Source organism: Hemibagrus wyckioides, linkage group LG08, assembly GCF_019097595.1.
Source record: "Hemibagrus wyckioides isolate EC202008001 linkage group LG08, SWU_Hwy_1.0, whole genome shotgun sequence".
In the NCBI taxonomy this organism is placed as follows: Eukaryota; Metazoa; Chordata; class Actinopteri; order Siluriformes; family Bagridae; genus Hemibagrus; species Hemibagrus wyckioides.
Genome location: NC_080717.1, coordinates 24,066,162 through 24,083,117, shown reverse-complemented (window position 1 = coordinate 24,083,117; position 16,956 = coordinate 24,066,162). Strand labels below are relative to the sequence as shown.

General features: G+C 40.1%; 1 protein-coding gene across 2 annotated transcripts in view; it reads left to right on the top strand.

The window, feature by feature from the left end:
* Positions 1–16,956, top strand: part of sv2bb (synaptic vesicle glycoprotein 2Bb) — a 41,884-nt gene that overhangs the window by 9,631 nt on the left and 15,297 nt on the right. The window contains exon 1 of one of the 2 annotated variants that reach the window (XM_058396189.1): positions 1,628–1,823. The exons of the other annotated variant lie outside the window; for it this stretch is intronic. The gene's annotated coding sequence lies outside the window, so the exon portion shown is untranslated. Of the gene's footprint in view, positions 1–1,627; positions 1,824–16,956 lie in introns of those variants that run through there. 2 annotated transcript variants of the gene reach the window in all.

Here is a 16,956-nt window from a genome sequence, read left to right as displayed (position 1 = left end):
GAGTTGTGTTGTGTTGTGATGTGTTGTGTTGTGTTGTGTTGTGATGATGTGTGGTTCAGACAGTACACTGCCCTTCTCTCTCCTCTGGGCCAGACAGTGTTAGCAGGGTTTTTTAACCTTGCCGTCTGGAGGAAGCACTTTCTGTGGAAAACTCATTCATTATCCTCTCAGAGCCTGTGATTTGTGCAGCGTCATCACGACGTTTTCATCACAAATCGATCAGAAAGAGGGGCGTGAGACGTTTCCGCAGTGGTTCTCATCCGCCAGGAGAAAAGCAGCACTCACGCATCTACTGCGACAATCAAACTGCTCAAGTCACACGATTTCCCTCATACAGGAGTCTCAGACACAACCGGACAGAGAGACAGACAGAGACAGACAGACAGAAAGAGTGAAAGAGAGAGACATGCAGATAGAGGGAGACAGAGAGACAGACAGACAGACATAGAGAGAGACAGACACAGACAGACAGGCAGAAAGATTGAAATAGAGAGGCAGACAGACTGACAGACAGACAGCTCAATGCTGTGTGTGTTGTTACCCCTGTGTAGTGAGTTGGATGGTGTTTGGGATTAGTGAGCTCTGGATTAACACACACTATATAATAATCTGTATATAATAATGGTCTCACCCTGGATCAGACCATTCAGCTCCACAGCATGGGGAGGTTTCAGTACAGACTCTCTCTTTCTCCGTCTCTCCGTCTCTCTCTCTCTCTCTCTCTCTCTCAAACTCCGCAGTGTGAATACTGATTGAACATTTATCAGGGTTAGATGAAAACCCATAATGCATAAGAGCACACCAACGCTCAGGGCGAGTGCACACTCCTGCAACCATCAAACACACACACACACACGCGCGTGCACACACACAATCAGGTGTATGTTTATATTGAAATCCAAATATCCACTGGTAATAAGACTCATAATAACAACACTTGTAATAACACTGGTAATAACATGCATAATAACACTTGTAATAACAAGTCAGTAACACTTGTACAAACCACATAATAACACCTGTAATAACCTGAGCTGTAATAATAGGAATATTCACATGAATAAAATACATTACAATAATATAAATACATGAATTATTAATAATATTTGTTAATATACAGTTTTCTATAGAGAAGACAATTGTTACATTACAGAAAGAGAGAGAGAGAGAGAGAGAGAGAGAGAGAGAGAGAGAGAGAGAAAGAGAGAGAGAGACTAAATTATGCTGCACCTAAAGTAATATATATACTTTTTCAAATAAATCTTTTTTGTAAAGTGTTTTCTGGTTAGATAGATAGATAGATAGATAGATAGATAGATAGATAGATAGATAGATAGATAGATAGATAGATAGATAGATAGATAGATAGATAGATAGATAGATAGATAGATAGATAGATAGATAGATAGATGTTGTGGTCTTTTTTTTTATAAAGTCAGCATTGTTAACACACACACAGTCTCCTCCAACTGCCCCTACCCGCATCGCCCATCTGTCATCCCTCTATCACCCCCCTCCCTCTCTCCCTCTCTCTCTACACAGACACACAGACACACACACACACACACACACACACATACACACACAGAGCCACTCCCTCACTCAGGGTTTGGCAGGGGCGGGGGAGAGCTGAGTGTGGATGGAGGGATACACATTACCACTGAGAGAGAGAGAGAGAGAGGTTGTGTACTAATCCTGTTCTCCTTGTTTGAGTCGAGTCCTGCACCATGTGTGTGTGTGTGTGATGTGTGATACTTCCACCTCTCCCTGGAGCTATTTTAGGAAATATTTGAGATTTTGGTGCTGAGTGAGCGTAATGTACGGTAAGAAAAAGTTGTTTATTTGTATATTTGTTTGTGTGTGTGTGTGTGTTGGTTAGGGAGTGCGCGAGCTCGGTGCTGCTGTAGGGCAGGAATCACTCGTGCTAATGCAAAGTTGATCAAATATTAACGACCAGCAGCAGCTCGCTGAAGTGCTGATGGGAAATTTCTGAGAGAAGAAAAATATATATTTAAATAATTTGATCTGATGAATTTTATCCATTTAAAATATGATGCAGCTCCAGTTTCTACTCTGACGCTAAAGATTTTTATTTTTAGAAATAATCAATGAGGTTCCTCTGGTTACTCTGCAATAGGTTTTGTTATACAACACACACACTTTCCACTCAGCCGTGTGTGTTTACATTCCAATCAAATCTCACACTGAATTCTATTTGATTCACTACAGATTATGACTCTGATTCTGATTTTGATTCAGTTAATGATGTGTGTTGTTGTTATTTTCCTTCAGCAGCGTGTCTCTCAGCGCGGTTTGGTCCTTTTACACATCATTTTTTGATTTAGTACAGAATCATACATCATACTTTTTATCCGTTTATAGTTACATTTAATGCTGTTTAAAAATGGTTCAAGTTAATAAGAGAAAAAATCTCAGCTTGTTACTGAGAAACCACAAAGAAGTGTAAACTCCTCTGTCCTGAAGATGTGGAGAACCTCAAGCTCCAGCTTCACCTCTGACTAATACACAGCACTGACACTGGAGACTCCTTCACCACATCATACACACACACACACACACACACACACACACACTGATACACAGCACTGACACTGGAGACTCCTTCACCACATCACACACACACACACACTGATACACAGCACTGACACTGGAGACTCCTTCACCACATCATACACACACACACACACACACACTGATACACAGCGCTGACACTGGAGACTCCTTCACCACATCATACACACACACACACACACACACTGATACACAGCGCTGACACTGGAGACTCCTTCACCACATCATACACACACACACACACACACACTGATACACAGTGCTGACACTGGAGACTCCTTCACCACATCATACACACACACACACACACTGATACACAGTGCTGACACTGGAGACTCCTTCACCACATCATACACACACACACACACACTGATACACAGCACTGACACTGGAGACTCCTTCACCACATCATACACACACACACACACACACACACTTATACACAGCACTGACACTGGAGACTCCTTCACCACATCACACACACACACACACACTGATACACAGCACTGACACTGGAGACTCCTTCACCACATCACACACACACACACACACACTGATACACAGCACTGACACTGGAGACTCCTTCACCACATCATACACAAATGCCTCCTTACAGAAAACCTGAAAAATTCATACCATATCCCTGTGAATGAACCGTTGCTATGGAAATGATAAGGTACCGGAGTGGGAGCATTAATATAAATGTGCGCTACAGTCAGAGCTGCTGTTAGAGAGAATTAATCAACACCTGATCCACCAGTCAGAGTCAAGAACTCAGCAGTGTGTGTAAAACGCTTTGTTCACGTTACTGATATTTTTGATAAAGAATCATGATACTCAGAATCTTCCCTTTTACACCTGAGAGACTTTGATTTTGTTGTTAGAGAGTGTGAGAACGTAAGAACCTCTGTCTGAGGTGACTCCTCGTTAAAAACTGCTGATTGGAAGAAGCTTGCTGAAAAAAAGCCGAGTCAGAACAAAAGGCATTTCGTCAGGAGGTACATTTTCTCCCCGAGGTACAAAGTGATCCATGTTTACTGTAGAGGTGTTTAAAAGAGAAATCCGAGGTCATGTTCCTGAACCTGTGCCCAATTAGTTTCCTCATCTTGCATGTGGGGGGAGCTATAAACAGTGCCGATCACAGATTGGTCAAACACTATGATCACAGAATCGTCGTGATTAACATTTTTCGGATTTTCGGCTGTCTCTAAGAGTCTCTAGAAAGCAGTTTATCATTTCAGATATCAATTTCAGTTATCTTCGCACTCTAATGTTTTCCTTTTCTTGTTTCAGACGTGAATAGGAAGAGAGCTATTCAGGGTTTTGTTTGTTTGTTTGTTTGTTTGTTTGTTTGTTTGTTTTTTGCAACACATCGAGTAGAGAAAAGCGGTGAAGAGATGTTGTTCAGATACGAAGCTCATGAAACAATCAACGGCCACGTTTCTGACGTTAACATCAACATTGACATGAACATCAATTCCGGTTTAAGCCACGCCCATTTCATGTTTAAATCCAAATACAGATCACGTAATCACGTTACAGCTCGAGTTACACGCACTAAACGTGTATAGCTTTATAAACGATCAGAAACATGAAACTCTTACAGCTTTCTAATGGCTCAGAAAGTGAACATCATCACCTGCACTCTTTAGATGGAGGTCATGGTACAGTCGGAGTCTGCAGTGGTACAGTCCGGCCTGGTCTTCAGTCTCCAAATGATTTTCCGAAGCTATATTCACTGATTTACTGCCCACTGAGCAGCTCGTTCACTTCACCATCAAACAGCAGGTCTATAGCAATCTGTTTAGAGAAAGGCTTGTATGAGGAAGAGAAGAGAAGAGAAGAGAAGAGAAGAGAAGAGAAGAGAAGAGAAGAGAAGACACGACATGAGATGAGATGAGACGAGACGAAAAGAGAAGAGATGAGATGAGAAGAGAACACACAAGAAGAGAAGAGAACAGAAGAGACGTAATGAGAAGAGAAGAGACAATAAGAGTCGAGAAAAGACGAGAAGAGAGCACACGAGAAGAGAAGAGAAGAGAAGAGACGAGAAGAGAGCACACGAGAAGAGAGCACACGAGAAGAGAAGAGAAGAGAAGAGAAGAGAAGAGAAGAGAAGAGAAGAGACGAGAAAAGACGAGAAAAGACGAGAAAAGACGAGAAAAGACGAGAAGAGAGCACACGAGAAGAGAAGAGAAGAGAAGAGAAGACACAAGAAGAGAACACACAAGAAGAGAAGAGAACAGAAGACACAAGAAGAGAACACACAAGAAGAGAAGAGAACAGAAGAGACAAAATGAGAAGAGACAATAAGAGACGAGAAAAGATGAGAAGAGAGCACACGAGAAGAGAAGAGAAGAAGAGAAGAGAAGAGAAGAGAAGAGAAGAGAAGAGAAGAAGAGAAGAGAAGAGAAGAGAAGAGACAAGATGAGAAAAGAGGTGTAGCTCTGCACATGCAGCATTTACTCCTGTTTCACGTCTCACACTAAATGCACTTAGACATGATTATGTATTTGTTTGTTTGTTTGTTTATTTCATCTAAATAAGCTGTTATGGAGGTACAGTGGCTTGATAGATGAACTGTATTAATAAATATCACACGTCACATCTAATAAAAATTACATTTATAATATCTTTCCAAAGGCAAAAGAAACAGTATTCATAGCACTTTAAAAATATAAGCAATAAATATTTCTGTGATCTGATTTTTTAATATTATTGGCAAAATAATATTATAATGGCAAAATATTAAAATAGTTTTTAACCTTTTTTTTAATCATTATTTTAAGATTATTAGTAGAAGTAGAAGTAGATCACTTTCCCAAATCCAGAACAGAATTCAGGTCAGAAAAAACATCAGGTCTTTAAATTGAAATTTTATTTTGTGTTAAAGGGGAAACCGAGACTTCGGCTGATAGAAACATCTGCACCTTTAATTCCTGTGAAAAATCAATCAATCACTCGGTCTGTTCCTAACGGTGTCAGTTCATGAGTTAATCATCACTGCGACCATTAAAATGTGCAAATAAATCAGAAATAATTTAGAAATAATTCAGGAATAATTTAGAGACAATTCAGGAATTTAAAATCATTTGGAAATAATTTAGAAATATTTTGGAAATAATTTAAAAGTAATGTAGAAATAATTTAGAAATTATTCAGAAATAATTCAAAAATAATGTAGAAATAATTTAGAAATAATTCAGGAATGATTTAGAAACAATTCAGGAATAATTAAAAATTATTTGGAAATAAATTTAGAAATAATTCAGGAATAATTTAAAAGTAATGTAGAAATAATGTAGAAATAATTTTTAAAAATAATTTAGAAATATTTTAGAAATAATTCAGGAATAATAAAAAATAATTTAGAAATCATTCAGGAATAATTAAAAAATAATTTAGAAATAATTCAGGAATAATTAAAAAAATAATTGAGAAATAATTCTGCAATAATTCAGAAATACGCCACGTTAAGTTAATTCTGCAGTAAATCCTTGCCTCTTATTCTGTTTAATTCTTACCACTATTCCAACACTGCTACTCTACTCTCTGACTCATATCTCATTCTTCCCACAGTCCATTTCTATTCAAAAATTCCGGATTCCTATTCCATCATTACCTGTTTAAACATCCCTGTTCCACCAATCCTCACATTCCAGCTCATATTCCAAGATTTTACGATCTCAATTGGAACAGTATTCTTCACAACATTCCTGTTCTCATTGTCTTTACTCCATAATTCCAATTAAAATATTCCTTTTTTAAGCCCTTCCTATTTTTCCTCTACTCCGATCTTCATTCAGAGTGTTGTGTTACTGCTCTATGTGAATGTTTTAATTTTTTTTAATCCTTTCAAGTACATTTTTTGCAGAATTATTTATTCAAGTACATTTTTTGCAGAATTATTTATTCCAATAAATTATTTTTCCTGTTCCTTGTATGTATTTTCCTCTTCCCGGGAAATATTTTCCTGTTCCTTGTATATATTTTCCTCTTCCCGGGAATTCCAGGATTTCTCTGCTCTCCCCAATCTTACAGCTATTCTACTATACTATTCCAAAAATCCGGCATTAGTATTCCTGTTCATATTTCCTCTAAACATTTTGCATTTCTTTTCCAATTATGTTCCCCGGGCTTCCGGAACATTCTGGAGGAAGAAACAGAATGTATTCCTGCTGATCCTGAGTCTGTCCATCCTGACTGCAACTTTATGTGTCTGCTGCTGTGGAATGAGAACAGGGCCAGAATCAATAACAATAACTTACAGCTAGCAAATTGTGCCAGTGTGTGTGTGTGTGTGTGACTGAGTCAGTATGCACAAGCGAGGTCTGGCCAAGTAACAGTCTCTATTCTGGTTAATGGACCGCACATTTTTTTATTTATCCATCCCATTTGCTCCGTGTGTGTGTGTGTGTGTCATTGCCTAGTGATTTCAGACCATTTTACATTAAATTGTCAGATGCTATATCATTTCCAGGCTTCTACGCTATTAAACACACAACCGATTTGTTCCAGCCTCTTAAAAAACCTGGAGGCGGAGTTACAGATCTGTTAGATATGATTCAGGTGATTATACAGTTCACATTTGATTCATTTGACTTGTGATTATTAAATCGATAAATAAATCATAGCTTTAATGAAGCCAAACGACACCTGCTAAGACCGGCGCATGAACAGAGCTAGCAGTAATGATGGCATTAATCACTGCTTTAATTTAACCCAACGGATCCACCGGCATTATTCAGCACCCAGAGAATAGAACAGCACTTGATGCAGCGCAGACTCTTATTACATTTCAGTCTCTTTTAATATCACGATCCAGCAGTTACTCATGCACACACACACACACACACACACACACACATGAATGAAGCCACAAGACTCTAAATCAAGGTCATGAAATTGTAAAAATCTGTGTGTGTGTGTTTGTGTTTGTGTGTTTGTGTGTGTGTGTGTTTGTGTGTGTGTGTTTACAGCCAGAAACATTTTTATTGACTGAAATAGTACAGGATCAACTGATTTAAACTCCTGAAGTCATTTATTAACCTAAACTAATCCGATGAATAACCAAATGAGGACGAAATTATTTATGTGACGCCACAAAGAGCCCAGAAAACAAACAAAGAAAAAGAGGAGGCAGAAACTCATTTCCTCATCAGATCGCGTCGCGGCCTCGGATCATCTCTGATTTATCAGACGTCGTCTTGTCACGGTGGACATGGTAATATGAGATGATAGAGGAGGGTTCACACACACACACACACACAGCAAGACAAAGAGTTTAATCTAAAGCTTTCAGCAGCCAGTGGACAGAATGAAATTTCCGCAGTATTAAGCAGGATTAAATTGCAGCTGGCCTAAAAAACAGCACATCTCTCATTCCCTCCAGCATTAAAATATCTCTCTCTCTCTCTCTCTCTCTCTCTCTCTCTCCTCATATTTCATCGTTTTCTCTCGTTCGGTTGTTCTTTCCTTTATCGTTTATCAGCCTGCACTATTTTATGAAGCTGAGAGTCGACACTTGAGTTACGATCGTCTTTACACACAGGATTATAGAGTGCTGTTTTAATAACCCTGGAAATAATAATCATAGTGATAACTCACACACACACACACACACGCACACACACTCATGCACACACACACACACACACACAAACACACGTCAACATGACTAAGCAGGTCATGAAGGCAGAACGTGTTTGAACTGAATCACTTTTTCTGATGTTTGGGAGTCGTCTCTTAAAATCAGACAGTTGAATCTTTTCGTATCTGCTGCTGATTATAATGAAAAGAAAACTGATTTTAAAGCAGAAGAACATGCAAATGACTCTGATCGGATTCCTGACTGCTTCTGCTTCATTCACTGCTCAGAATCGAGACAATGACAAACAACAAGAAAACAAAGCAGAAGTGTTTAAGACTTAAGGAGGAGTCGTGTCACACCGTGTACACATCCAGCCTAAAGTTCTTTCTGTAAATAAATAAAGAGCTGCAGCAAAACGTGACCCAGATCCGTGTTGGGGAAAGCTGCAGTGTGTTTGAGACGGAGCCGTCGAGGGAGCGAGTGAACGCAGCCCAGATACACGAGCAAGACGGAAGCTAAATAAAGAAAAAAACCGAGCGGCGAGGAAGTGTTCAGAATATTCCAGAATCACACGGGAAAGAGAATACACGATAAACGAGTGTTTTCCACATGAGCGACACACTCGTGAGGTTATTGAAGCTGTTGCGATAGCGGTTAGCATACGACACGTCATAGCATTACGATAGCATACGACACGTCATAGCATAACGATAGCATACGACACGTCATAGCATTATGATAGCATACGACACGTCATAGCATTACGATAGCATACGACACGTCATAGCATTACGATAGCACACGACACGTCATAGCTTAACGATAGCATACGACACGTCATAGCATTACGATAGCACACGACACTTCATAGCTTAACGATAGCATACGACACGTCATAGCATTACGATAGCATACGACACGTCATAGCATTACGATAGCATACGACACGTCATAGCATTACGATAGCATACGACACGTCATAGCATAACGATAGCATACGACACGTCATAGCATTACGATAGCATACGACACGTCATAGCATTACGATAGCACACGACACGTCATAGCATTACGATAGCACACGACACGTCATAGCATTATGATAGCATACGACACGTCATAGCATTACGATAGCACACGACACGTCATAGCATTACGATAGCACACGACACGTCATAGCATTACGATAGCATACGACACGTCATAGCATTACGATAGCACACGACACGTCATAGCATAACGATAGCATACGACACGTCATAGCATTACGATAGCATACTACACGTCATAGCATTACGATAGCACACGACACGTCATAGCATTACGATAGCATACGACACGTCATAGCATTAGGATAGCATAAGACACGTCATAGCATTACGATAGCACACGACACGTCATAGCATTACGATAGCACACGACACGTCATAGCATAACGATAGCATATGACACGTCATAGCATTACGATAGCATACGACACGTCATAGCATTACGATAGCATACGACACGTCATAGCATTACGATAGCATACGACACGTCATAGCATTACGATAGCACACGACACGTCATAGCATTACGATAGCATACGACACGTCATAGCATTACGATAACAAACGACACGTCATAGCATTACGATAGCATACGACACGTCATAGCATTACGATAGCACACGACACGTCATAGCATTACGATAGCTCACGACACGTCATAGCATTACGATAGCACACGACACGTAATAGCATTACGATAGCACACGACACGTCATAGCATTACGATAGCACATGACACGTCATAGCATTACGATAGCACACGACACGTCATAGCATTACGATAGCACACGACACGTCATAGCATTACGATAGCACACGACACGTCATAGCATTACGATAGCACACGACACGTCATAGCATTACGATAGCACACGACACGTCATAGCATTACGATAGCACACGACACGTCATAGCATTACGATAGCATACGACACGTCATAGCATTACGATAGCATACTACACGTCATAGCATTACGATAGCATACGACACGTCATAGCATTACGATAGCACACGACACGTCATAGCATTACGATAGCATACTACACGTCATAGCATTACGATAGCATACGACACGTCATAGCATTACGATAGCACACGACACGTCATAGCATTACGATAGCATACGACACGTCATAGCATTACGATAGCATACGACACGTCATAGCATTACGATAGCACACGACACGTCATAGCATTACGATAGCACACGACACGTCATAGCATTACGATAGCATACTACACGTCATAGCATTACGATAGCATACGACACATCTGAGGTCAAAATCAACGGTCTGGAAAATTCTGTTTGATTTTCTCATCTTGCTTCATCCTTATGATGTCACTATTACACATTTTAATGCATGCTAGCTCGATACATCGTTAGCCGCAGTAAATACCAAGAATACAGTAATCCCCCTCGGTTCATATATCGCGGTCCCGGTATATCACTATATGCTTGCAAATGTTTCCTGTGTGAGTTTAAAGAGTGTGGGAGGGTCATTTACGGCTTAAACAATTAAAAAAAAAGCATTTGGGGGTGGCATCCGTGTATCGCGGATTTTCGTTTATCGCGGGTGGGTTTGGAACGTAACGAATTTTTCCAGTAAATTAGCTTCAGATTTTAGAAACACTGCCGCTCTTCAAACCGAGGAGTGAATCAGGTGACGTGAGCGACGTGATCCAGCGCTGACGTGATCCGGTTCATCTATTAACGTTAGGAAATGATCCTATTCTTCAATTCTATTCATTTTATAATAACATTTTTTGTTAATTAATATTTATTAGTAAATTAGAGAATATTTTTTATAAATCCAGTGTCTCCTTTCTGACTGATTTTTTTTTATTACTTAATTAAAGTATTTCCTTGGACATCTTCATTTATACATTAATGCAATTATGAACTAAAACTAACACAATTGCTAACACCAGAGCATCTTAAAATGCTGTGTGAAGGCTGATGTGTGTGTGTGTGTGTGTATCCTCCTCCTCTCCTCCTGTCCTCTGTAAAGTTTCTCTTTCTGGAAGTCCCACAAGCTTTTGGCAGACGCAATGCAGCCATCCCGCCCACCAACCCACCCACACACATACACACATACACACACACACACACACACACACACACATAGCTAACATGGCGTGGGATCAGCATTGTTCTTCAAACCAAACTTCTTCACATCTCCTCTATTTGTGTAGAGCTCAAGCTGGTTTAGAAAGCTACACACACACACACACACACGCACATTCTGCACAGTGATCTGGAGGTAATGAGGAGATTTTTCTGCCCATTCTCATGTTTCCTGTATGGTTGGTGTGTGTATGAGTGTGTGAGGTTGCTCTCCTGCTGGTTTCAGACGAGCAGATTGTGACTTTAATCACAGATTCCTCTGACACACAGACTCGGCTCTGTCCTGATCAGCTTTGGTTACAGTGACACTGACTGACCGCTGATAACAAGACAAACAATCTCAACTCACCACCAAAGTATTCTCTGATGATCTGAGATTTTATTCAACATCATGTCACATCACAGAGCGTAATGTTCCCCGAGAATCAGGTGAAAAACACTCGAATTCTAATCTAGGTCCATGAAAATTGATCAAAAAATTTGTGTAATAAATAGTCAACACAAACACACACAAACACACACACTCATACACACAGACACACACACACAATCACACACACACACACCTACATTCACAAACACACCAACACACATACATACACACACACACACACTCTCACCCACACATACACACACACAAACACACACACTTACATTCACAAACACACACACACACTTACATTCACAAACACACACACACTTACATTCACAAACACACACACAATCACACACACACACACACCTACATTCACAAACACACCAACACACATACATACACACACACACACACAAACACACACACTTACATTCACAAACACACACACACACACACACACACACATACATGCACACACACACTTACATTCACAAACACTCACACACATACACACACACACACACTCATACATGCACACACACACACAATCACGCACACACTCATACATGCACATACACACACACAATCACACACAATTACATTCACAAACACACCAACACACACACACTTACATTCACAAACACTCATACACACACACACACACTCTCACTCATACACACACACACAATACATTCACAAACACTCACACACACACTCTCTCTCTCACACACATGCACACACACACAAGCATGCACACTCACACACACACTTAGATTCACAAACACACCAACACACATACATACACACACACTCTCACCCTAACACACACATGCACACACACTCTCTCATACACACACACTCTCACTCATACACACACACACACAGTGCAGTCCTGACCTTCATCTGTCTTTGTTATTGAACACACTGAGACACACAGCGCTGCAGTAACAGACAGGAATAAAAATCAGCAAGCAGAAAGTTTCATCTTTTGAAGTTTCAGCCTCACAGACGCTGGTGTCTGACTGGACGCTACAAGCTAGAAATGACTTGAAACAATAACAGCTGTCCAGGAGCAAAAAAAAGGGAGAAGCTCGATAGTTTATTCTGTTGCAGAATATTCAGCAGCAGCTAATACCACGCTGGTTATCTGTCTAAATTAATTCAATGTGAGACTGGAATATTTCATCAAAACTGCAGAAGTTCATCGGAAATCTGGATCACAGTGTATCTGTAACCTGCAGCAGAAGTGATACCTGTACACACGTATCTCAGGTGGCTTCTTTTAAATGATCAGGGAATTATTTTCACAACATTTAGCCCCACCCCTTTTTATATTTGGCCACGCCCCACACTCCTAGTGCTGTAGTCCAGTTTTCTGCATTCTGATCTTTCCAGTGCTTCTGCTTAAAAAACACAGGAGATCAGGATAAGGTCATACCTGCATGGATCATCTCCCAATCTAATAAATGTACACACAGAGAAGATCAAATTTATACGGCCAAGGCATGTGCCCCCTAGCCATCACACTTGGATGTGTTTCTTCTCCAAATGAAGTCTGAGTCACAGTCATACAGACCGGCTCTGTGTGTGGAGCTTTACTGAAAAACTCCGAACCCGAGTCCAAACCCTGCTCCATCATGACAATGTCCCTGCGCACGAAGCAGCTCCATGAAGACATGGTGTAGAGGTGAAGGTTGGAGTGAAAATCTCGAGTGTCCTGCACAGAGCCTGAGACTCTGACTCAACCCCACTCAACACCTTCGGGAGTCTCCTCAACATTCAATTCAATTCAATTAAAAAAACTTTATTTATCCCCAGGGGGCAATTTAAGGCATGCAGAGTAGTTAAAAAATATAAATAAAATACAAAATACAATTGTTGTAATGATGATAAATGGAATAAGTCCGTTTTGAGTAAAGTTTTGAGTAAACATCTGTATAAAATATCTGTAAAAGTAAACATCTGTATGAAATATCTGTAAAAGTAAACATCTGTATGAAATATCTGCAAAAGTAAACACCTGTATGAAATATCTGCAAAAGTAAACATCTGTATAAAATAAATGTAAAGGTAAACATCTGTATAAAACATCTGTCAAGATAAACATCTGTATAAAATATCCGTAAAAGTAATCATCTGTATGAAATATCTGTAAAAGTAAACATCTGTATGAAATATCTGTAAAAGTAAACATCTGTATAAAATATCCATAAAAGTAAACATCTGTATAAAATATCTGTGAAGGTAAACATCTGTATAAAATATCTGTAAAAGTTAACATCTGTATAAAATATCTGTGAAGGTAAACATCTGTATAAAATATCTGTACAGGTAAACATCTGTATAAAATATCTGTAAAAGTTAACATCTCTATAAAATATCTGTAAAAGTAAACATCTGTATAAAATATTTGTAAAAATAGAAATAGATGGAATATTGTTGTGCAGTATGGAAACACTGGTACGTAACAGCAACATTAGAGTTATGGTCAAAGCAGAGTCCAGATCTCTATATGAATGTTTTTCACCGATTGTAAGAAACATACCTATAGAGATCTGGACTCTGCTATGACCATAACTCTAATATCCCGACATCAGAGTCTGATCTCACTAATGATCTTGTAGCTGAATGATCATATTCAATTGTTTAGATGAACCAACGTATAATTCATCCTTCTGAAAGTGACAACATTCTTAAAACAATACCATTGGGGTTTTCTTATGCTATAAAGCAGACGTGTTTATTTATTGATTTTTGTTTACCTGGCCATGCTGTAGGATCAGTAAATACAGGAGCACAGATGGATCATTTAAAGGATTATCTGTTTTGTGCAGAACTTTAACAGTGAATTTAAAGAGCTTGCAATCTGCGTCCACTTATGAAAGAAAAATAAATAAATAAGCGAAGCACAAACCAGACAAATCTCCTGGGGGGCTTTAAAAATGATGGGAGAGTTTTTTATATCCACACAGAAGCCAAAGAAGTGATCGTTTACTGCGACTTTACTGACTTTAAGCAACTTTGAGGAGGAAGGAACAGATTCCGGGGATGAAAGGCCCGAAATTCCCGCATGTATTTAATAGAGCTTTGGTTAGGAAAAAATAGAAGCAGAGCCAGATGGAAGATTGAAAGACAAAGATAGATAGAGAGATTGATCTCTTTCTCTCCATCTCTTTCAGTCTTCTTTTCTCTCTGTACAGAAACATGGACAGCTCCAGCAGCGATTCATCTCTCGCTTCTTTAAGCTTGCAGTGTGTTGTTCTGCATGATCACAGACGGAGAAGTGACTAATCACCATTATCAAACCAGTTACTTAACCGTTACTTACATCACCTTTTTCCTGTTCTAAACACCTTCCCTGATCTCTAATCAATATTTTACAGCGGCTGTGAAAGTAGTTTAGTCCTTCACACACACACACACACACACACACCTAGCATAATGTCTCCCTTCCCCCATGGACAAGAATTTCATTAAATTAAGTAGCATGAGGGTTTCAGTTTCCAAAATCTGGCAACATTCTGCTCTATTTAAATTACTGTTCACTCAGAAATAATATAATCTGAGTTTAATCACGAGACAGTATCCCATTTTACTCACTGCTGCTGAGTTCTGGACTCTGATTGGTGGATCAGGTGTTGATTAATTCTCTCTAACAGCAGCTTTGACTGTAGCACAGGTTTATATTAATATAAACCTCACTCACTCTGATACCTTATAGTTTCCATAGCAACAGCTTGTTCACAGGCATGTATACAGCACACACTCCACTGATAATAAACAGATTAATAATAATCGTTGATATTTTGTAAAGAGATGTTTGTGTGTGTGTGTGTGATGTGGTGAAGGAGTCTCCAGTGTCAGTGCTGTGTATCAGTGTGTGTGTGTGTGATGTGGTGAAGGAGTCTCCAGTGTCAGTGCTGTGTATCAGTGTGTGTGTGTGTGTGTGTGTGTGATGTGGTGAAGGAGTCTCCAGTGTCAGTGCTGTGTATCAGTGTGTGTGTGTGTGTGTGTGTGTGTGATGTGGTGAAGGAGTCTCCAGTGTCAGTGCTGTGTATCAGTGTGTGTGTGTGTGTGTGTGTGTGTGATGTGGTGAAGGAGTCTCCAGTGTCAGTGCTGTGTATCAGTGTGTGTGTGTGTGTGTGTGTGTGTGTGATGTGGTGAAGGAGTCTCCAGTGTCAGCGCTGTGTATCAGTGTGTGTGTGTGTGTGTGTGTGTATATGATGTGGTGAAGGAGTCTCCAGTGTCAGTGCTGTGTATCAGTGTGTGTGTGTGTGTGTGTGTGTGTGTGTGATGTGGTGAAGGAGTCTCCAGTGTCAGCGCTGTGTATCAGTGTGTGTGTGTGTGTGTGTGTGTGTATATGATGTGGTGAAGGAGTCTCCAGTGTCAGTGCTGTGTATCAGTGTGTGTGTGTGTGTGTGTGTGTGTGATGTGGTGAAGGAGTCTCCAGTGTCAGTGCTGTGTATCAGTGTGTGTGTGTGTGTGTGTGTGATGTGGTGAAGGAGTCTCCAGTGTCAGCGCTGTGTATCAGTGTGTGTGTGTGTGTGTGTGTGTGTTTGTATATGATGTGGTGAAGGAGTCTCCAGTGTCAGTGCTGTGTATCAGTGTGTGTGTGTGTGTGTGTGTGTGTGATGTGGTGAAGGAGTCTCCAGTGTCAGTGCTGTGTATCAGTGTGTGTGTGTGTGTGTGTGTGTGATGTGGTGAAGGAGTCTCCAGTGTCAGCGCTGTGTATCAGTGTGTGTGTGTGTGTGTGTGATGTGGTGAAGGAGTCTCCAGTGTCAGTGCTGTGTATCAGTGTGTGTGTGTGTGTGTGTGTGTGTGTGTGATGTGGTGAAGGAGTCTCCAGTGTCAGTGCTGTGTATCAGTCAGAGGTGAAGCTGGAGGTTGAAGTTCTCCACATCTTCAGGACAGAGGAGTTTTTGTGGTTTCTCAGTAACATGACAAGCTGAGTTTTTTCTCTTATTAACTTGAAGAGAGAGAATAAAGAGAGAGAGAGACTGCTGAGGGGATGAGTCTTTATAGCTGATAGAACATCACATCACTGATAAGTTCCAGAAGTGTAAGAGAAATAAAACACTTTTTAATGTGCTGTAAGACGAACATAATCAGCTTCAGGGTCGAAATCTGCTGCATCACATCACCTGGTTACTGATTATTTTCCTTTAACAGCACACCCCCAAAAGTGTTTTACTTCTTCCTTAAAGATTGGAAATAGAAATCACT